Raw genomic sequence first — 7,072 nt, 5'->3', positions numbered from 1 at the left:
CAATCTAGTTCTCTGTCTCTTCATTCATCCATCCTGAATATATTTTCCACCTTCATTGGGCATCGGTTTCCTCTTATGATTGTAAGAATATGCACGAAATTACAATTATGTGCACATCCATGATATAATGGAAAAAATTGTTAGTATTTTTGGTCTTGTCTATAATGAAGTTATAACAATACTATTAAAGAAAAATATCATGTTTCTACAAGGATGCCTCAGAACTGGAGCCATCAATCAATCAACTCTGAATTGAGCAGGCCTCCTTGGTACTCAATGCTGTGAATGTGAATCTGCTAAGGCAAGTGAGAAAAAGTGTCAAACTTGAAATCCTGCTTTTGTGTTCTGAAGTTTTGAAAATGTTTCGGAAGAGAACTTGACCATTAGTTGTCAAGATAATTGATTAGACAAGTGTTACATTTTAGAATGTATAAGAAAGCATGTAGTGATCCTATTTTAATTAACTTTTTGATCTATAATTAGTGATGGGTTTTTACATTAATTTTCATTTAAAATATTGTATTAGAATATGATTTGTCTTGATTACTAAGTGTTTTGAGTGTCTCATTGAATTTAGGATGAATGATATGTGTTTCTGATACCTCTTCTATTCCAATGTAGCATATGTGTATTATATATCTACTTGGCTCACACTATTACAAATGATTTTAAATTCAGTAAAACCACATAGCTTTAGGTAACCATTGTTAGCTATCTTATTGTTTTGTTATAGACAAACATATTTGTTCCTGAAAATTTTTTTTCAGTGTATTTTTCCATTGAGTCTTGCTCCACAAACACATTTCACCTTAATAATTTCCATGATAAATGACACTCTTTACTTTACAATACTCAGTGAACCACTTCCCCATTTCTGAACACTCCAAATTCATACTTCACTCTAGGTGAATTCTAATTTGGGGTAAAGCCTTAACCACAAATATAACTTCAATCACGACTGTCTCCATACCATTAGATAGTTTCAGCAAATAATCTTTTTTTTTTTTTTGTCAGTCGTGGGGCTTGAACTCTGGGCTTGGGCACTGTCTTTGTGCTCTTCTGCTCAAGGTGAGCACTTTACAGCTTGAGCTACAGTGCCACTTCTGGTTTTCTAGTGGTTTATTGGAGATAAGAATCTCCTGGACTTTCCTGCCCAGGCTGGTTTTGAACACTCAGCCTCCTGAGTAGCTAGGATTACAGGCATTAGCCACCTGTAGCTGGCTTGCAAATAATCTTTATCATAAAAGTCATTTAGTGTTGAGAGAGTCCCAATAAGTGTAGTAATTCTTTTCTCATGAACCATTAATGGTACATTATCTTAGATCAACAGCTTTATAGGATTAATAATAGTAGTAACGTGTAAGAAGGTATCTTAATTTTAATAGTAAGCTTTCATCACCACTAATATTATCGTGTATTGAATATGCATAAAAAGAAAATAGTGATACTCAGAAATAAGCTGCAACATTGGCTTGTGACTTAAATGCAGTAAACATTTACATTTTACTTTGGATTAGCATACTTGTTTTACCTTCTCCATAGGGTGCTGACATATTTTTCCTTTGATAGGATCATATATAATGTCTATGAAAAAAATTCAAGTTGATCGTTGTTTTAAAGTTAACTTTACCTTTGCATTTGCTTCAAAGCTGGAGTTTTATTTTCCTAAATACTCATTGCCTTTCTTTTAAGAAGCACAAAAACAATTTTCTCCTGGAGCACCATACCTGCCTTGATGCACTGATTACTTTTAGCATTGAAGAATCCATACTAGTACTACAGTTTGATAGAAGATGAAGATGCTAGGGAAAAATGAGAAGGAAGATAATGAGATCAATTTTATAGGGCTAAGTTCTTGTGTGTGTGTGTGTGTGTGTGTGTGTGTGTGTGTTAGCTTTCACTCATATTCCTTTTTGTTTGAGAAAGAGAAAGAACACAAAACACATATGCACAGTATTGCACCTTATTCTTTGGCATTTTGAGAAGTACTATATATATAAATCATGAATATGAAGATAAATGGATCACCTCTATAATCCTAGCTACCTATGAGGCTAAGATATAAGAATCAAGACACAAGACCAGAGTAGGCAGCCAAATATGTGAGGTTTCTCCAATTAAGCATTAAAAAGCCAGAGCTATAGTTGTGACTCACTGGTAGAGTACCAACTCTGAGTGAAAAAAAGCAATAAAGAACTCCATGCCTTGAGATCAAAGCTCTACCATCAGGACACACACACACACACACACACACACACACACACACACACACTAAATTAATAAATAAAAATTCTGAATTGCCTTATGTAATACAAAGTGCTACAGCTGATTTGATTGAAAGGGCTATGTTCTTGTTAGATATGTTCTTTGTCATGCAAAAGCTCTTCAGTTTAATGGAATCCCATTTGTCCATCCTTTCTTTGATTACTTGTGTTTCTAGGTCTTTAAGAAAATTTCAGCCTGTACCAGGGAGACCTAGGGTTTCTTCCATTCCTTCCAGTAACGTTTCATGGGTGTCTGGTTTTGCTTCAAGATCTTTGATCCATTTGGAGTTTATTCTAATGCAGGGTGATATATAAGGATCTAACTTTAGTTTTCTACAGGTGTTTAATGAATTTTTCAGGCAGCATCTACTGAAGAGGATGTCTTTCTTGCATCCTATTTTTTGGCTCTCTTATAGAAGATTATGTGGCTATTGGTCTGTGGGTTCATTTCTGGGTCTTCAGTTTATTCCATTGGTCCTCAGGTCTGTTCTTGTGCCAGTACCAAGCTGTTTTGGTTACTATGGCTTTGTAGTAGAGTTTGAAGTTTGGTATTGATAGTTCTCTAGTACCGTTCTTTCTGCTAAGGATTGTTTTTGATATTCGTGGTCTTTTATTGTTCCATATGAATTTTTTGGATTTCTTCTTCTATTTCATTAAAGAATAAATTTGGGATATTGATAGGTATTACTTTAAATTTGTAGATAGCCTTTGGCATTAATGACATTTTCACGAAGTTAATCATCCCAATCCAGGAACTTGGGAGATTTTTTCCACTTCCTTAGTCCTTTAATTTGCTTTTTCAATTATTTTTTAAATTTTCATCATAGAGGTCTTTCACTTCTTTGGTCAGGTAAATTCTAGAGGGATTGGGGGAGGAAAAGTAGGAGAAAAGTGAGGGAAGAGGTTACAAATTTCACAAGAAATGTACTTATTAACTTAACTATGTAACTCTAACTCATCTGTACATCATCTTGGCAATAAGAAGGGTTATGATTCACAAGTAAAGAATTTAATATCTATACAATGAAATGAGTAGTTACATATGATGACTGGAACTAAAACTGATTGAGTAGAAATAGTATAAAACTCTCAGCAACCAAGTGATTTGTTAAAATTTTATCTTCATAATAATTGTAATTCTCCATTATTTATATTACTACTATGCTATGTTGATTTCAAGTTTTGATTTTTAAATGAAAGAAATAATTTATTATGAATTCCTATACCTAAGGCAGTATGTTTTAAGCTCATAACAAGTTGTTTGGAAAATGACTGCACAACATTTTCAAAAGTTTACAGATGGTCAAAGAAACATAGGTCCCATGGTTTCCCTTATTTGCAATATCTAGTATATGTATGAGTCAGATAATGTGATGTTAGGAAAATGAACCCTTAAATATGTATTTTAATGTTTTTTTTCTTTCATGCATGTGTTTCTAACACATTTATAAGATTATCTCTTTGTTGCTTTGTATGTCCCTCCCCCACAGTGTAACCCCCACTTTCACTATATTTGATGTCAGTATAACTTGTGGAGGAGATGGGGAAAAACAAGTCGTTTAAGGATTCAGGTGGACCTGTTGCAACAATGAGAAGTACAAAATGTCATGTCAAAAACGAGCTTTACAATGTCGGTGTGGGGGGGGGGGAAGGGGGGGAAGGATTGGGTGGGGGGGGAGGGGGGAGGCTGGGAAGGGAGGTGAAGGGTAAACAAAGGAGGAGGCTGCAATGCTTGGTAAGAAATGTATGCATTATCCTGCCCATGTAATTGTAACCCCTCTGTACAGTATGTTCTCAAATAAAATAAAATAAAATTTAAAAACAAAAAGTTTACAGATGGTGGGCCTGCGGCCACCAGGGACCTCAGAACCTCAGTGAGCACCAGCACAGAAAATGCCCAGGGATCCAGACCAGACAGGGTAAACAGAGACAGAAACTATGAAACTCAGACACAAATCCTCCAACACCACCTGGCTCCCCTCACAATCATCTTAATGGAACACACAACAGAGTGGCGGTGACCAGTGAATTACAACACACAGAAACAGTGATCTGCCACTACTGGACAGATCCCAACCAGTTCCGGGATAAGAGGGTACCCTACAAGGGTGCCCCACCCTTCTCACCCCCACCACAGGGAGGACAGTGCTGCTGGTAATCGCCTGAGCTTCACCTGAACCCCTTTTGCTACCTGCTGGGCTACTGTTCCCACTGAAGTTGAGAATGATGCTAGCACCCCAGCACCTAGTGGAGCACATCAGACTGTCAGGCTTGACCAAGAGCGCCCCTGGAAGGGAGCTCAAACATGGCCAATCACCGGCTGAAGTCCAGAACTGTACCTGTGGGCCTCAATAGCTGGCGGTGGAAGCAGCTTTACCAGTACATCTCAGGCTGGGGATGGGGCAGATCAAGCCACCAGTGTCTTGCTAAAATAGGTAATTGAAAGTGGGCTCCAGCAACTGGAATACATCTAGCCCACCTGGTTTGGCCAACAGTGCTCTTGGGAGGGAACACAAACAGTCTTGGCTGCCGGTCCTTGGCTAAAGTCAGGAACTGCCTGTGGGCTCCAGCAGGAGGCTGAATGAGACCCACTTATGTCTTAGGCATGACCTGGAGTTGCCTAATCTGTCTATCACTGATTGAAGTCAGGAACTGTGCACATGCCTTAGCAGAGAGTGGAGTGTGTCTGCCCACCAGAATCTAACAAGAGAGAACCCTACATGGGTCAGACTAGCAGCTGTTTGTTGGCCTCTTCCCCAACAGAACCTAGACCTAGCAAAATATCTCTCAACCAGCCCAAAGCTGAGAGTAAGCTCCAACAATTGACCCAGGAACCAACCCTGAACCAAAGGAAACCACCTATTGATTAATCCATTCAGAGTTGGGATTTGTCTCCAATAATTCCTGAATCCTCATGTGAAAATCACAGCAAAAAATTACAAGATTCATCAACAGCCAAGACAGCAAACCATCCCCAAAGGCCAGCAGCCACCCAGGGAAGAACTCCAGTGAATGTGAAAAATAAATGTAAGACAAACACTACATCAAAGAGACAATGACACAATAATTAAAGTGAGAAATGGATCAGAAATTTAAAAAAACAAAGAAACAAATTATCAAAAAAGATCCAGGATTTCAAACAAGAGATGAACTCAAAAATAAACACAAGGCTGGGAAGGTGGCTCGATGGTAGTGTGCTTGCCTTGCATTCATGAGGACCTGGGTTCAATACTTCAGCACCACATGAGCAGAAAAAGCCAGAAGTGTGCTGTGCCTCAATTGGTGGAGGACTAGCCTTGAACTGAAGAAATGAGAGACAACTCCCAGGCCCAGAGATCAGGTCCCATGACTGACAAAAACAAAAAATAATAGATGCAGTACACACCTCTTTAAAAGACAAAATTAACACTTTCAGAAGTGACATAGAAGTCATAAATGGTTGAATTCCCTCCATGCAAATCACAACAGAAGCCACAGTTAATAGAGTAAGTGAAATGGAAAATAAAATATCAGGCACTAAAGACAAAATGCAGCAACTGGAAAAAAGTCACAGATATGAAAAAAACCTCACTCAATATATGCCACAGGGAAGTCCAAGAACAAGCAGACAGTGCCAAGAAATTTAACCTTTGTGTAATTAGCGTCGACAAAGGTGAGGAATAACAAAACAGAGGGATACAATACTATTCAATAAGATTATCACTGAAAATTTCCTCTATCATAAAAGAGAAAATCTTACCTACATAACAGAAGCGTATAGAACACCTAGCAAACAGGATTCCAGGAAGAACAATTTTAGGCACATCATAGTAAAAACACTAGATTTGAACACTAAAGAAACAATCTTGCACGTGGCAAAAGCAAAGAAGGAGCTTTACTACACTGGAAAAAAAAAAAGTCAGATTCACTGCAGATCTCTCCACACTGACACTGAATGCAAGCAAAGCCAGGGAAAGTAAAATCTGAGCCCTGAGAAACAATAACTGCCAACCCACACTGGTATATCCAGCAATACTAGCATTCACTTTTGATGGAGAAACTAAATGTTTTTTGTCAGTCATGGGGCCTGAATTCTGAGCCTGAACAATGTCTCTCAGTTCTTCAGCTCAAGCTTAGTGCTCTGTCACTTGAACAATAGAGTAACTTCCTGCTTTGTCTGCTTATGTAGTGAAGAATCAACTCAGGGCCTCATGTATGCAAAGGAAGCATTCTACTACTGAGCCAACTTCCCAGCCCCTGAGAAAGTAAAATTTATATAGTAAAGAAAAACTTAATGAATTCATAATCAATAAACCAGCAGTACAAAGAATATTAAGAGGTCATTACAATTTGAAGAAAACAAGGTCAGGATCCACATCAGACAGATATCACTAGAAGACTAATTTAGTAAGCACAGAAGGAAAGGAAAGAAGAAAAACTTAGGAAGTAGGAAAATGACAGGAAATACAATGCACCTCTCTATAATAGCCATAAATATTAATGGAGTCAATTCACAAAAACAAGATCAGAAAACAAGATCCATCCATTTATTGTTTTCAAGAGACCCATCTCATAGCTAAAGATAAAAACAAGCTCTGTGTGAAGGGATGGAGGAAGATCTTAAATGCAAATGTTCCCAGAAAGAAGGCAGGAGTTGCCATTCTGATAGCTGACAAAATAAAGTTTTCATTAAAATCAATATAAAAAGACAAAGAAGGATACTACATATTAATACAGGGAACAGCCCAAGAAGAGGATGTAACCATTATCAATTTATACTCTCCAAACATTGGTGCACCCAAATACGTTAAGCATATGCTCTCAGACTT

Source organism: Dipodomys spectabilis, unplaced genomic scaffold (genome assembly GCF_019054845.1).
Source record: "Dipodomys spectabilis isolate Male_0828 unplaced genomic scaffold, ASM1905484v1 ptg000137l, whole genome shotgun sequence".
Lineage (NCBI taxonomy): Eukaryota > Metazoa > Chordata > Mammalia > Rodentia > Heteromyidae > Dipodomys > Dipodomys spectabilis.
This window is presented reverse-complemented; position numbering follows the sequence as displayed.